We start from the raw sequence: 16,992 nt of genomic DNA, 5'->3' as shown, positions 1-16,992 counted from the left end.
GACCGGTAACCAAACATTTGGATGAAGATGTCGGATTTAGGGAGCACCTTAAAGGAGCAGAGAGAGGTGGAGAGATCTAGGCCAGAAATTACAGAGTTTAGGGCCTCGGTGGGTGAAGGCATTTCCACCAATAGTGGAGTACTGAAAATCGGGGATACGCATGAGGTCAGAATTAAAGCAGCACAGATCTACCAGAGGGTTATGGGGCTAGAAGTGAGTATACGATAGGGAGCTTGAGGAAATTTGAAAACAAGGCCAAGGTCGTGTTGGACCAGGATTAAGCAGATCAAGCAAACATTAATAAAATAAAGGCAACCAAGTGATGTAGCTTTTGGAATTGGTTACAACATACTGTAGAACCAGACAGCACAAAGGGAGGCCATTCCTCCCACCCGTACCTGGGCTATCAAATAACCTGACTCCCATTAGGACTGGTGAGTATCCCGTGCTCAAAATATTCAACAAAAAATACATTGGATTGATAAACGAAACCTCAGAGAGAAAGAGCGATCCCTGGCTTACCAAGGGGGTTGAGTATAGTATTAGATAAAAAGAAGAGGATTAGAATGTTGGAAAGAATCTTAGTAAGTCTGAGGATTTGGGAGTGTTTTAGAAACCAGCAAAGAGGGAAACAAAATGAATATGAGAATGAATTAGCCAGGGTTATGGATGTTCAGAGAGTCTTGGGTGTACATACAAGAAAGACAAAAAGTTAACTCAATAACCTATATCATTGTCACTAGTAATTATCATTACCTTAACACTGTAATGAAGTTACTGTGAAAATCCCCTAGTTGCCACATTCCGGCACCTGGTCGGGTACACTGCTAACCACTGTGCTACGGTGCCGCCCCATGCAGGTACAGCAAGCAAATAGGACAGTTGGTGGCTTGTTGGTCTTTATTGTAAGAGGATTGGCGTACAGGAATGAAGAAATCTTGCTTCAAGTGTGTGGGCTTTGGTGAGACCATACCTAGAATACTGTTTGCGGTGGGCAGCACGGTGGCGCAGTGGGTTAGCCCTGCTGCCTCACGGCGCCGAGGTCCCTGGTTCGATCCCGGCTCTGGGTCACTGTCTGTGTGGAGCTTGCACATTCTCCCCGTGTTTGCGTGGGTTTCGCCCCCACAATCCAAAGATGTGCAGGGCAGGTGGATTGGCCGTACTAAATTGCCCCTTAATTGGAAAAAATGAATTGGGCACACTAAATTTATTTTTAAAAAGAATATTGTTTGCAGTTTTGGTCTCCATATTTAAGGAAGGTTTTAGTTTCATTGCTGGTGGCACACTGAAGGTTCACTAGATTGGTCCCTGGGATGAGAGGGACTGTCCTATGATGAGAAGCTGAATATATTGAGTCTCTATTCTCCGGACTTTCCAAAATTGAGAGGTGATTTTGTAGAAACATGCCAGGTTATGAAGGGGTCTGACAGGATGGATACTGAGGGATTGTCTACCTTGACCGGGAAAATCTAGAACACGTAGTTACAGTTTTCAGATCAGGGGGTCAATCATTTCGGACTGAGATGAAGAGATATTTCTTCAGTCAAAGTGTTGTGAATCTTTGGAATTCTCTATCCCAGAGATTTCCAGTTGCCCATCGTTGAATATGTTTAAGGCTGGGATAGACGGATTTTTGTTCTCTCAGGGAATGAAGGGTTATGGGAAGTGGGAGGGAAGGTGGAGCCCGAGATCAGACACATATTAAACGGCGGGGCAGACTCAAAAGGCTGAATGGTCCAGTCCTGCTCCTATTCTTTATATTATATTCCCGTGTGACAGTTGTGTTCAAGAAGGAAGGGAAGGATAAACCAGGTAACTACAGACCAGTTAGCCTAAAATCAGTGTTAACATTTGAGTACATGAGAAATGAAGCCATCAGAAACATTGTTTTGAAATTTAAAAATAGCCAAATAATGATAAATTTGTGCAAGACCAAATTAAAGCAATCAGCACCAGGTTGGGAATTCTATTACAGAAAGCACATTAAAGAGGGAATGCCGGATCACCAGGATGTTATCAGGGATGATAGCAGGATGTTCACCAGGATATTCACCAGGATGTTCACCAAGATGTTCACCAGTATGATACTGGGATGATACCAGAATGTTCACCAGGGAGGTGCCAGGGTATTCATCAGGATGTTCACCAGGATGATACCAGGATGTTCACCAGGATGTTCACCAGGGTGATACCAGGATGTTCACCAGGGAGGTGCCAGGGTATTCATCAGGATGTTCACCAGGATGTTCACCAGGGCGATACCAGGATGTTCACCAGGATGTTCACCAGGGTGATACCAGGATGTTCACCAGGGAGGTGCCAGGGTATTCATCAGGATGTTCACCAGGATGTTTACAAGGATGATACCAGGATGTTCACCAGGGTGATACCAGGATGTTCACCAGGGTTATACCAGGGTGTTCACCAGGACGATACCAGGATGTACAACAGGGTGACACCAGGGTGATACCAGAGTGATACCAGGATGTTCACCAGGACGATACCAGGATGTTCACCAGGATGTTCACCAGGACGATACCAGGATGTTCACCATGGTGATACCAGGATGTTCACCAGGGTGATACCAGGGTGTTCACCAGGGTGATACCAAGGTGTTCACCAGGGTGATACCAGGGTGTTCACCAGGGTGATACCAGGGTGTTCACCAGGGTTATACCAGGGTGTTCACCAGGACGATACCAGGATGTTCAACAGGGTGACACCAGGATGATACCAGAGTGATACCAGGATGTTCACCAGGACGATACCAGGATGTTCACCAGAATGTTCACCAGGGTGATAACAGGATGTTCACCAGGGTGATACCAGAGTGATACCAGGATGTTCACCAGCACGATACCAGGATGTTCACCAGGGTGATACCTGGGTGTTCACCAGAATGTTCACCAGGGTGATACCAGGATGATACTAAGATTTTCACCAGGATGAAACCAGGATTTTCACCAGGATGAAAGCACGATGTTCACCAGAATATTCACCAGGGAGAAACCAGGATGTTCACCAGAATGAAAGTAGGATGTTCGCCAGGGTGATACCAGGATGTTTACCAGGGTGATACCAGGATGTTCACCAGGGTGATACCAGGGTGTTCAACAGGGTGATACCAGGATATTCACCAGTGTGATACCAGGATGTTCACCAGGGTGATACCAGGGTGTTCACCAGGGTGATACCAGGGTGTTCACCAGTGTGATACCAGGATTTTCACCAGGGTGATACCAGGATGTTCACCAGGATGATACCAGGATGTTCACCAGGGTGATACCATGATGTTCACCATGGTGATACCATGATGTTCACCAGGATGTTCACCATGATGATACCAGGGTGTTCACCAGGGTGATACCAGGATTTTCACCAGGGTGATACCAGGATGTTCACCAGGGTGATACCAGGATGTTCACCATGGTGATACCAGGATGTTCACCATGGTGATACCAGGATGTTCACCGGGGTGATACCAGGATGTTCACCAGAATGATACCAGGATGTTCACCAGAATGATACCAGGGTGAAAGCAGAATGTTTACCACTATCTTCGCCAGGTTGTTTACCACTATCCTTGCCAGGATGTTTACCAATATCTTCACCAGGATGATACCAGGATGTTCACCAGGATGTTTGCCACTATGTTCACCAGGATGTTTACCACTATCTTCACCACGATGTTCACCAGGATGAAACCTGAATGTTCATCGGGGTGAGGCCAGTAATTGGAACCTAGATTTTGAGGAGAAATTTAAGATTCTGGGACTGTTTTCACTGGACCTAAGAGGCCAAGAGGAGTTTCAGTAGTGTTTTTTTAATGATTAGGTTTTGCTGGAGTGAATACAGGAAAGAATGTCTCCTTTAGTTGGAGATCATCAATTTAAGAGTTTCATCAAGATGGTTCTGCAAAATGTTATGGCAGAGATCGTTGTATTTGTAAAACAAAACAAGGTTTGGAACTCAAAGCTGAAGAAGATATCGGTCGATGTTGGGACAATAGGAGCAGTTCTCAAATACTGAAGCAAAATCCAGACACAGTGGGCTAAAGGCCTCCTGCCTCATTATAAACTGCTGTGGTTCTGTAGAAGTGATTTGAGGATTAACAGATAGAAAAGTGTATGGTCATTTGCAAACTTTTTTTGCGGGCAATTTCTCTTCATCCAGCCCTGTGTGTTTTCATGTGATTTGGGGTGAGTTTGATGTACCTGGTGTTGTTAGAATTCATTTCCACTCTTCAGAAAAATTAGCCACATTCTATTCCAATCTTTCATTTCGATACATAGACGTTGACTTAAAAAATATCTGTGCAAACATTGCGCAGCAGAATACTTAACACAGATCAACTTAAAGCAACTGCAGTGATCTATAGGCGCTGTCAGATTCCGTCCTTCCATATATTTACGGAATGCCCACACCCAAAAAAAAAGCATCCAGAATTTGCTATTCTGCCCATAATCCGTGTTCAACTGAAGCAGAGCCGCTCGCCAAAAATCAGTTGAGTGCAGAAAGCCAGGCATTAGTGAAAGCTGTATCCTCTCCCAGCCTCCTGTAGCTTGTGTGTATGCGAGTCTGACAGGCTGTCCTTTCCATCGAATGCAGACTCCATTACATCTTCTCTCTCCGAAAAAAAAATTCTGAAATAATCTGCAGCTACTAATTAGCAGCAACATAAAGAACAAGTTCTTGTTGTCTATGGCCAACCTTGGCAGCCACACACCCAGGGCTGGCACTAGTTGACAGACAGCAGATTTTCTCCGCAGTGGTTATGCTAATTCAGCAACTTTGTGTGCTGTGCACTTCCCTGCACATCACAGTTGCAAAATGCTGGAATGAATTTTTCCTCTGTTAAAGTTCCGCTCAGCGCTAACCCTTCAAAAGAATAAATCATCTTCCACAGCTTCCTATTCACAGGACTCCCATCATTTAATTCATTGATTCTTGTGCATTTTAAATATTTATTACACCTACAAAGGAAGTTGCATTTACATGGCACCTTCACAGGACCTCAGGACATTCCGAAACACTTCACAGCCAATGAAGGAAGCAGCAAGCTACCACAAACAGCAATGCCATTATGGCCAGATAATCTGCTTTCAGGGACGTTCATTTTGAAATAAATATTGGACACCAGGAATAACTTCTCTTCTCTACTTCAAATTAGTGCCATGGGATCTTTCACATCATAGAATTTACAGTGCAGAAGGAGGCCATTCGGGCTATCAGTCTGCATTGGAAAGGGCGCTCTACTTAACCCCACCCCTCCACCCTATCCCCGTAACTCAGTAACCCCACCTAACAGTTTGGACATTAAGGGGCAATTTAGCACGGCCAATCCACCCAACCTGGAGCTGTGATGCAGCAGTGCTAACCACTGTGCCGCCATGCTGCCCACCAAAAAGGATCATGTGAGAGGGCAGGCATTCATTCAAAAAGACAACACATTCAACAACTCAGCACTCCCTCAGTACTGCATGGACGTGATAGCTTAGATCTTTGGATTCAAGTGAGCTTTGAACCTGCCACCTCCTGGTTCAGAGGCAAGATAGAACATGATTTAAGAATAAAGCAGTGCGCTGTCCGTTTTAAAGAAAATTAACAAGCTGAAGGACTCAGGAGCAGATTCGGAAAGTTGCCCCTTTCTAACTTGGGCTCAGATCCAACGCAGTTTGCTGGAACGAGAATCTGTCACACTCTCTCTCAGTCTGTTGCTGGGCAGGAAGGGTCCTGACGTGAGTAAGTTTGGGAAGTCTTGTCCATGGAGAATTCTCCCTATAAAGGTAACGGCATAGGAGTGGATCCTGAATAGCTTATTGTCCTGTCAAACCTGAGCTGAAATGTGACCTTCAAACACATTCCAGCCATTGTTACCATGTGCAAGAAAAGTCAGTGGTTTAGTCCATCTTATTTTTATACTAATGTATTTTTAATTTCAATTGTTTAGCAGTTACACTTTGTCTACACTTTACATTATAAAGATAGAATAGTTGGACACCTGGCATGCAAAAGCAGGTGGTTTACAGATGACCTTGGGAACTGAACCTACAATTTAATATATTTCCCTTGGAAAGGGAGGGTTCGAAATGCATTTTCAAGTGCAGTTGGCATTATTTTTATTATTCATTTATAAGATGTGGGTGTCGCTGGCTAGGCCAGCATTTATTGTCCATCCCCAATTGCCTTTGAGAAGGTGGGGGTGAGCTGCTGTTAGGGAGGGAGTCCCAGGACTTTGAAGGAATAGCGATACATTTCCAAGTCGGGATGGTGAGTGACTTAAAGGGGAATGTGTCTTTGTCTTACTGCTTGTGCATATCTGGGGATGGTGCTCCTGGGATGGTTATCAACCCAGCTACAGGAACAAAATCAGAGAGAACCTTTCAGAGACACTGGGCGGGATTCTCTCAGCCCAGGTCGGGCCAGAGAATCGCCGGGACGGGCGTGAATCGCACAACGCCGCCCTGACGGCGGTCCGCCGATTCTCGGGGGAGCGGAGAATCGGCACCATTGGCGCCAAGGCGGTCGGCGCAGCATCAGTTGGGGGACCGCTACACGCCCTCCCCCCCCCCCCCCCCCCCCCCCGCCAATTCTCCGCCCGGTATGGGCTGAGCGGACACGCAAAAAATCCAAGTCCCGCCGGTGCCATTCACCCGGCGGGACCTCGCCGTGCATGCATCTGGGGGCGGGGGGGAGGGGGGGGGCTGGTGGGGGAGGTCCGACCCTGGGGGGGGGCCTCCGCTGTGGTCTGGCCCGTGATCAGGGCCTACCAATCGGTGGGCTGGCCTCTCATGCTGGGGACCTATTCTGTTCCGCGCCAGCCCCTGTAGCCCTATTCCATGTTGCATTGGGGCCATCACGGAGTAGGGAGCCACTGCGCATGCATGCATTGGTGCTGGTCCCACTGCGCATGCGTGCATTGGTGCTGGTCCCACTGCGCATGCGCGCATTGGTGCTGGTCCCACTGCGCATGCGCGCATTGGTGCTGGTCCCACTGCGCATGCGCGCATTGGTGCTGGTCCCACTGCGCATGCGTGCATTGGTGCTGGTCCCACTGCGCATGCGCGCATTGGCGCCGGTGCCACTCGCATGCGCAGACCCGCGGCGCCCATCTGACGCCGGGAACGGCAGCTGGAGCGGCGTGGGTCGCTCCAGTGCCATGCTGGCCCCCTGCAGGGGTCAGAATAGCTGCTCCTGAGGCCATATTGACGCCGTCGAGAAACGCGACGGCGTTTACGACGGCAACACTTTTAAAAAATAAATTTAGAGTACCCAATTATTGTTTCCAATTAAGGGGCAATTTAGTGTGGCCAATCTAAATGTTCTGCACATCTTTTGGGTTCTGGGGGTGAAACCCATGCAGACACGGGGAGAATGTGCAAACTCCACACGGACAGTGACCCAGGGCTGGGATTCGAACCCGGGTCCTCAGCGCCATAGGCAGTAATGCTAACCACTGTGCCACCGTGCTGCCCCAGATGGCTTCAACACTTAGCCTCACGATCAGAGAATCCCACCCACTTTTCCCATATCGTCACAAGCAAGGGCAGGAAAGGGGGAGCGAGCCTCCACTGCCAGTTCATCACTCACTTTGCACTGTCCAGGGATTTTCTGGGGATCGAAAGGGGGAGCAAAGGAGTTCTGCCCACATCAGCTGCAAGCCGGGTCCTTTGGGGTAAATGAAATAAGAGGGATGAGACAGGCTCTCCTGCCTCAGTTTCCCATCAGAATGCCAAACGGGTGCCCATTGGGAGTGGCGTGTGGAAAGACCAGGCTTCGGCCTAGCCAGGCGCAAACCGGAGCTTCTGAGGGCAGCTCAGGTGCTACCTGTAGGAGTCGTGCGGAAGGTTTGCACTTTCTTTCTCAGCTGCAGGACACAGATGATTGGGCGCAAAGCTTTCTGACTTTTTGGGCAGTAACGTGAACTCTCGGCATTGGGTGACCATCGCAGCTTCAACAGGCTTTGCAGGAAATGACTCCCCGACTCTAATGGAGCCTGTGTTGGTAGAATCTTTGAAATAGTCTGCATCCACAAATTCAGCTCATATCAGATGGAGCACACTTTAGTCGCACTATCACTGACCAGCACCCAATGAGAAGGGGGGGAATTGGCTCTGAATGTGAAACTGATTTGATCAAACTGGTCCCTCTTCCTTAGTGACTGAAACCACATCAGTTGATTGAGGAGCTGGGACCTCTTCTGGTGACCATCGCAAAAAGGAAGCTGCCGAATATGCATTGTGAATAGAGTTAGACGGTGCAAATATATAATTTAGAGATTTTGTCGGGAGGGGTTTAGGGGCAGAGCCAATGTCATTTTGAACCTGTGGGGAGTGACCCTTTGTTGAGTGGAGATTGGAACATTTCAGCTGCAGAATATATCGAGGGTTGGTACAGCCGATTCTGCCTAGGGACAGGGGCGGAACCCTATTGGGAGATACTAACAGGTCACACAGATGGGTTCAAGGGGCAGAGTGAACAGCAGCCCATAGGGAGCAGACAGAGAGGGGAGGCCGCTCCATGCAGCTGAAGTGTTACCATTGGCCCCGTGCTGCTGAGGGGGCGGGGCTCAGAGATGCTCCAGGAGCAGTTGGTGGTTCTGTGGTACCAAGAGTTGGGAAATCTGGAATACTTTGGGTTAAGATTGTACCATAGAACTCAGATAGAGTAGAGGTACTGTTGTTAGGGATGGGACGAGCTCTTTGAAGGAGCAGAGTTAAAATTCCTCATGAAGGTGTTGTCTATAAAACTTCAGACCCTTTGACCAGTTTATTTTTCATTTACCCGGTGCCCTTATTTGCGAGATGAACAAAAGACAAATACAATTTGTTTACAATTCAACCAAATTTATTATCAAACACAGTAAAACAGCTACCCCCTTAAATTATCCCAACTACAACAATCCCAAGATTCTTAATACTACCCGTGCCGGGCAACAAGGTGGCCTAGTGGTTAGCACAACTGCCTCACGGCGCTGAGGTCCCAGGTTCGATCCCGGCTCTGGGTCACTGTCCGTGTGGAGTTTGCACATTCTCCCCGTGTCTGCGTGGGTTTCACCCCCACAACCCAAAAAAAATGTGCAGACTAGGTGGATTGGCTACACTAAATTGCCCCTTAATTGGAAAAAATAATTGGGCAATCTAAATTTTAAAAAACAAAAAAATAAATAAATACTACCCGTACCGATGAACTCAAATGAGCTGCGGGTCCAATACTCGGATGTCTCAGGTCCTCCGTCGACGAAGGTGGGTCTCGCTCGCTCGCTGCTTCTTTCTGTCATCTGGTCCACCATTGACCTTTCCCTTCTGCCTCTGCATCGAGTCATCGCTGGGGAAGATCCTGGTGGTCGATTCTTACACCCCTCTTTGCGCCTTTCTAGAAAGTTCTCCGGGTCTCAGCCAATGAGGTCTTGGGGTGGGGGTCACAACATCCAATGGAGCTGCCGATTACAACTCTGCAGGACACCAGGAACCCACCCCAGGGTCCAGCTCCAGGTATATTATCCACACCTAACATAGAAAACAGGTGCAGGAGTAGGCCATTCAGCCCATTGATCCGGCACCACCATTCAATACGATTATGACTGATCATGGAAATTCAGTATCACACTCCCGCTTTCACTCCATATCCTTTGATTTCTTGAGCCACAAGGGCCATGTCCAGCTCCCTCTTGAATATACCCAACGAACTGGCCCCAATAGCTTTCTGTGGTAGAGAATTCCACAAGTTTGCAACTCTCTGAGAGAAGTTCTTCCTCATCTCAGCCCTGAATGGCTTACCCCTTATTCTTAGGCTGTGACCCCCTAGTTCTGGATGTCCCCAACATTGGGAACATTCTAGCCTGTCCCCCGTCTAGCCTGTCCGGTCCCATCAGGATTTTATATGTTTCTATGTGATCCCCTCTCACTCTTCTTAAACTCCAGTGAGTAAAAGCCTCGTTGATCCAGTCTTTCTTCATATGTCAGTCCTGCCATCCCAGGAATTAGTCTGGTGAACCTTCGCTGGACACTTTCATTAACAAGAATGTTCTTCCTCAAACTAGGAGACCAAAACTGCTCACAATACTCGTGGCGTGACCTCAACAAGGCCCTTTTTCACTGCAGCAAGACATCTCTGTTCCTATACTTAAATCCTCTTGCTATGAAGGCCACCATGCCATTAGCTTTCCTCACCGCCTGCTATACCTGCATGCCAACTTTCAGTGACTGTTCCATGACACCCAGGTCTCGTTACACTTCCCTCTTTCCTAAACTGCCACCATTCAGACAATAATCTGCCTTCCTGTTCTTGCCACCAAAGTGGATAACCATGATGTGGAGATGCCAGCGTTGGACTGGGGTGAGCACAGTAAGAAGTCTTACACCAGGTTAAAGTCCAACATGTTCATTTCAAACACTAGCTTTCGGAGCACTGCTCCTTCCTCAGGTGAATGAAGAGGTTTGTTCCAGAAACATATATATAGACAAATTCAAAGATGCCAGACAATACTTAGAATGCGAGCATTTGCAGGTAATTGAATCTTTACAGATCCAGAGATAGGGGTAACCCCAGGTTAAAGAGGTGTGAATTGTCTCAAGCCAGGACAGTTGGTAGGATTTGCAAGCCCAGGCCAGATGGTGGGGGGTGAATGTAATGCGACATGAATCCCAGGTCCCGGTTGAGACGCCCCAGGTGAGGCCGCACTCATGTGTGCGGAACTTGGCTATAAGTTTCTGCTCGGTGATTCTGCGTTGTCGCGCATCCTGAAGGCCGCCTTGGAGAACGCTTACCCGGAGATCAGAGGCTGAATGCCCTTGACTGCTGAAGTGTTCCCCGACTGGAAGGGAACATTCCTGCCTGGTGATTGTCGCGCGATGTCCGTTCATTCGTTGTCGCAGCGTCTGCATGGTCTCGCCAATGTACTAAGCTTCGGGACATTCTTTACTGCAGCGTATGAGGTAGTCAATGTTGGCCGAGTCACACGAGTATGTACTGCATACCTGGTGGGTGGTGTTCTCAAAATTTTACAAAAAGGTTGACTGGATCGTAACAGATTTTGGGGTCTCATACAGGACCCTAACAAACTTTGGGGCCTGGTTTGTGATCATAACAATGGATGGATAGAAGCTCATCGCCATCCAGGACAAAGCAGCCCACTTGATTGCTCCCCCTTCCACAAATATTCAAACCCTCAACCACCAACGAAGTGCCAGCCGTGTGTACCATGTACACGATGCACTACAGTAACTCACCAAGATTTCTTAGGCAGCACCTTCCAAACCCACGACCATTACCATCTAGAAGGACAAGAGCAGCAGATACATGGGAACCCAACCACCTGGAGGTTCCCCTCCAAGTCACTCACCGCACCCCCCCCCCCCCTCCCCCCCTCCCCGACTTGGAAATATATTGCCGTTCCTTCACTTTCGCTGGGTCAAAATCCTGGAACTCCCTCCCTAACAGCACAGTAAGTGGACCTACACCTCAGGGACTGCAGCGGATCAAGAAGACAACTCACTGCCACCTTATGAGGGGCAACTAGGGATGGGCAATAAATTCTGGCCTAACCAGTGAATCCCACATCCCGTAAATTAATTTTAAAAAGGTAGTAGATAGATAATAGATGTTGGGGCTGACAGTTGCCTGTAAAGTCTTGCCTTCAATCATTTGTGGCAATTTGCAAAGACTGAGAGGTTGAGTGTAAAATTTTGAAATGGGGCAGTTAATAGCAATAGATTTGAAAGGAAGCAAAACTGTATCTAAGGAGAAGAAAGCAGTTACAATGTCAGCAGAGGGACCTCCTCAAACTTTTGTTGGAGGTGAGGGAGGAGGGGTCAGGGAATAATGAGCTAAAACGCCAGTTTGTGCTGGTGAATAGAAGCAGGGGTTCCCTTTGCTCCTCAGGATAACCCTGGAGCTGTGGATGGTTTTGGCATGGACGGAGGGGTGGGTGCAGACATGATGGTGTTCGCTGTGGGCCAGACAGAACTGGAGATTGGTGGCTTAATCCATGGTGTTCTTGATAAGCTCATCTCTTGGGCACATGGGAGCAAAGCTGGGAGCTACGTCAGGAGAATGAGTTGGGATGCGAAGGGGAGGGTGGGCTTTCCTGGTGACAAGGGCATCCAAGCTGGAGATGAAGGGGTGGTTCAGTAAATTAACTGCAGCAGAACTGTTATAGTGAATGGAGGGACAAAGGCTAGGCGTTGTGAATTTCAGAGTGATGTGAGTCACTCAGGAGGGTGTTTTCCCAGCAGGCATATGGGAAGTGAGGTTGGAAAAGAGAGTGGCCGATGTGAGTGGTACAAGTGAATGGCCAAGGGATGCCCTTGCCTGTGACCAAGACTATAGAAGTAGGTGGCCATGTGAGATGGCAAGGTTGGATCATCTGTATCAGATGGAGGGCAGTTGTGTTCCAAAGTCCAAAGATGTGCAAGTTAATAATAATCTTTATTGTCGCAAGTAGGCTTACATTAACACTGCAATGAAGTTACTGTGAAAAGCCCCTAGTCGCCACATTCCGGTGCCTGTTCGGGTAAATGGAGAATTCAGAATGTCCAATTCACCTAACAGCATGGGCGCGATTCTCCACTGCCCACGACTGGTCGGAGAATAGCGGGAGGGCGTCCCCGACATTTTTCCCGCCCTCCCGCTATTCTCTCCCCCCCCCCCCCCCCCCCCCCCCCCACGGCCACCCCACGACACGAATCGCTGCTCGCCGTTTTTTACGGCGAACAGCGATTCTCCCCAGGCCAATAGGCCGAGTTCCCAGGCCTTTACGGAGGTTTTTACGGTCGTACAAACGGCCGCAACATGCCTGGGGGGCATGGGCCCACGATCGGTGGGCACCGATCGCGGGCAGTGCGTCCGTAACGGACGCACTCTTTCTCCCTCCGCCACCCCGCAGGATCAGTCCGCGGGGCGGCCACGGGAGATGACGGCCCCGCGCATGTGCGGGTTGGAGCCGTCCAATCCGCGCATGCGCGGCTGACGTCATCATGCACGTCAGCCGGCGTGACGCTTGGCGCGCGGACTTAGCAACGGTCGCTAAGGCCGCGATGCCGTGCTTCACGGGGACCCACAGCTAGCCCCGCCCGGGGGGAGAATCGGGTCCCTGGAGGGGGCGCGGAGGCTGCCGTGAAACATGGCCAGTTTCACGGCAGCCTTTACGACTCGCCGCATTTGCGGCGAATCGTACCCCATGTCTTTCGGGACTTGTGGGAAGAAACCGGAGCACCAGGAGGAAACCCACACAGACACGGGGAGAACGTGCAGACTCCGCACAGACAGTGACCCAAGCCGGGAATCGAACCTGCGACCCTGGAGCTGTGAAACAACAGTGCTCCCCACTGTGCTACCGTGCCACGCAGCTTAGGTGGATTTGCTATGATCAATGCGCGCGGGGTTACGGGGAAAGTTCTGGGGAATGGGCCTAGGTGGGCTGCTCTTTCGGAAAGTTGGTATAGACTCGATGGGCTGAATGGCCTCCTTCTGCACTGCAGCGATTCTATGGTTTGAGAAACGTTCGCATAGGGAATTTACTAATGAAGCAAGGCTGCTGGACTGACCTAGGCTCGGCTTTATTGCAAGGGACGCTCACAAAAAAAAATTTTGACGTCAAGGTGCAATTTTGTTTTGCGAAAACATACCTTATTCGGAAAATATCTGAAAAAACATTTCAAAATGGCCATGACAGAAAGTGCAATGATATTCAGCTTTTCTACAAGCTCCGTGCCGTGTTGCACCCTGAGGTGCTTGTGGGTGAGAATGGCAGCAGGGCACTGCTGCCATGGAGAACTGGCTTCATGTGGTGGTGACTGAGAACCAGCACCATCACCTCGGTGATATATTGAATATTTCACCCTTCACAATGAAGCAGCAGGTTTTTAAAAATAATATCTTTACAAATCTTGGCCTGGCCAAAAATTTTAGATTGATTCTTCAAAGCTGCAGAACCTTTGCAGAAAGTTAAAGAGAAAACTACTGGGGGGTGAGGTGTCGATTCCGCAGCGTTTGTCAGTGAGGTCTGATGGATTAGGGTACAGGCACAAAACAGGCTCCCCGGTCTTAAACACACCTCCCTTGGGGAGCCAGTATTTCAACCTGTGAGCTGTGTCTTGTTGAGCAATTAGTATCATCGCAAAGCAAACGGGTTTCCACCTCACACTGCACACGTCCACGCGTTTCTCTTGTGCTGGAGTTTGTCACTGCAGACAAGTTTTGTTTTGTTTCAGCAAGTTGCACATGCTGTTCAGAGGCATTCAGGTCCCCACGCGAATATACCCAGGGAAAGACATGCTGGTGGTCACTGCAGCCACGTTTCAGCAGTTTTCCCTCTCTCTCTGCTTTCTTATATGTACCCATCAGGAAAAATTATACTCTGAAGCCATGAACAACCGTAGAACGTTATTGATTCAAAGGCCATGTAATCTGTCTGCCTTTGTTCCGTTCGGTTTGTGGTGGTGTTTTCATTAACCCCCCCCCAGCCAACTTGTCTGCAGTCCAGCACTCCCAACAGTCTGACCTGCCACTGTGCCCCCTCCCCATTCTCTCCCCTCTCTGAGCCAACCCAAAAAAATACAACTCCCAGCAGGCGCGCCATTCCAATCTGATTCTTGTGTGTTGGCATTTTCAGAGGTTTGGGCAGTGCACACTTGAGGTCGTTGCTTTTTTTTTGATTTTGCAAACGTTCTTCCGCATCGATCCCGGATTGCAAATAATTGCAACCCCTGAGGATTCACCCCAGCTGTCCTGTTTGCACTCCCCCCAGCAAAGAAAAAAAAACTTGAGCAGATTCTGAAATCGCAATCCCCTGGCTTCTGTTTACCCTCCCTGAGTACGTCCTCTGCATATCTCTCGATATTAATTGGCAGCCTAAAAATAGTTCATCTATTTTCACAGGCCTGCGCTTCCAATGCGAAATACAGATCAAACTACTGAATAAAGAGGTGATACTGGACTGGAATATTAAGTCTTGTTTGTCACTGCTTGCAAATGCTACTTAATTAGTTAGCTGCCAGGCGTTTCCATCACTTTCTGCTTTTCTTTCAGATGTCCAGCTTTGACACATGGAATTTATCATAGAAATTGCAGTGCAGAAGGAGGCCATTTGGCCCATCCACTCTGCTCCTACCCTCAGAAAGAGCACCCTACTTAAGCCCACACTATTCCTGTAACCCAGTAACTCCGCCTACCCATTATTTTGTACACTAAGGGCAATTTAGCATGGCCAATCCACCTAACCTGCATATCTTTGTGGGAGGAAACCGGAGCACCCGGAGGAAACCCACGCAGACATGGGGAGAACGTGCAGACTCCACACAGACAGCTACCCAAGCAGGAATCGAACCTGGGACCAAGGAGCTGTGAAGGGTATTGAAGGGTCGGGTGGCAGCCTGTGGGGGAGGGGGGGTCAGACCCCAGTCCGACCCCGGTGGGGGGGCCTCCGATGTGGCCTGGCCCGCAATCGGAGCCCACCGATCGGCAGGCTGATCTCTCTGGCTGGGAGCCTCCTTTCCTACGTGCTGACCCCTGTAGACCTGCGCCATGTTGCATCGGGGCCGGCGCGTTGAAGGAGGCCACTGCGCATGCGCGGATCCCGCGGCGCACAGTTCGCGCCGGGATCAGCAGCTGGAGCGCTGCGAACCGCCCCAGCGCCATGCTAGCCCCCTGTAGGGGCCAGAATTAGTCGTGGGTGCGACCCGTTCACGCCGTCGTAAAACGCGACGGTGTGGACACTCTGCCGCGGGATTAGATAATCCCACCCCATGTTATAGGTTAGCGAAAATGTAAAGCATCAGATCCACATGAACTATTTGATGACTCGAGGATAATTCTCTTCCAGAAAAACGATTCCATTTATTTCCCAGGAACCATCAAAAAATACATTGGGCTGGATTCTCCGCCGGCGGGATGCTCCATTTTGCCGGCAGCCCGGGGGGTTCCTGACGGTGTGGGGCTGCTCCACAATGGGAAACCCCATTGACCAGCCAGCGTAACAGAGCATCCCGCTGGCGGGGTAAAACAGAAATCCAGCGCGGCGGGGCGGAGAATCCAGTCCCATAAATTCACTGGGCGGGATTCTCTGATTCTGATCTAAGTGTTGACGTCGTCGGAAATGCCGTCGCGTTTCTCGACAGCGTCAACACGGCTTCAGGATCAACAATTCTGGCCCCTACAGGGAGCCAGCAGGGCGCTGGAATGGCTCAACCGCTCCAGCTGCTGATCCGGCTGTGGAATGGGCACCGGGGGATGCGCGCATGCGCAATGGGTCCAGCGCAAACCCGCACATGCGCAGTCCCACCGGCGCGATTTCCGCGCAAGCGCAGTGTCTATCTTGTCCGCGCTGGCCCCGACCCAACGTGGCGCACGAGTACAGGCGCCGACGCGGATGAAAGGAGGCCGGAAAACAGAGAGGCCGGCCCGCCGATCGATGGGTCCTGATCGCGGCCAGGCCACATCGGAGTCCCCCCCTCCCCCCACTGGGGTCGGATCCCCTCTACCCCCCACACAGGTCACCCCCGGACCCTTCAACACCGAGGTCCCGCCGGCTCAAAGCATGTTAGAACGGCGCCGGCGGGATTCGGGGTTTTTGGTGTGGCCGCTCGGCCCATCCGGGCTGGAGAATCACATGGGGGCCGCGTAGAGTGGCCCCTGACCAGCGCCGCACCGGCCACGCTGGCCCCAATGGCGGAGAATCGTGTCCCGGCGTCGGGGCGGTGTGGCGCGTTCCGCGCGGCCCCCCGGCAATTCTCCGACCCGCCAAGGGGTTGGAAAAACCCGTCCACTGTTTCTGGAGAGATCTCCTATAAATTTCTAATTTCTAAATTCTATCAGCCGAAATATGCCCATCTCTGCACTCTCGTACCTCAGTATCCCTCCACCCAGAGAACACGAGGGACTATGCTATGCGTGAATTGTCCTTCTAGTCGGCACTGTTCGACAGCAGACATATCCAGATATTCAGGATGTACTGGAGATGCGGGGATTTTATTTTTTGCAGGTGGCAGCTGC

This window comes from Scyliorhinus canicula, chromosome 1 (genome assembly GCF_902713615.1).
Source record: "Scyliorhinus canicula chromosome 1, sScyCan1.1, whole genome shotgun sequence".
In the NCBI taxonomy this organism is placed as follows: Eukaryota; Metazoa; Chordata; class Chondrichthyes; order Carcharhiniformes; family Scyliorhinidae; genus Scyliorhinus; species Scyliorhinus canicula.
The sequence above is the reverse complement of the archived record's forward strand: the minus strand, read 5'-3'. Positions refer to the sequence as shown.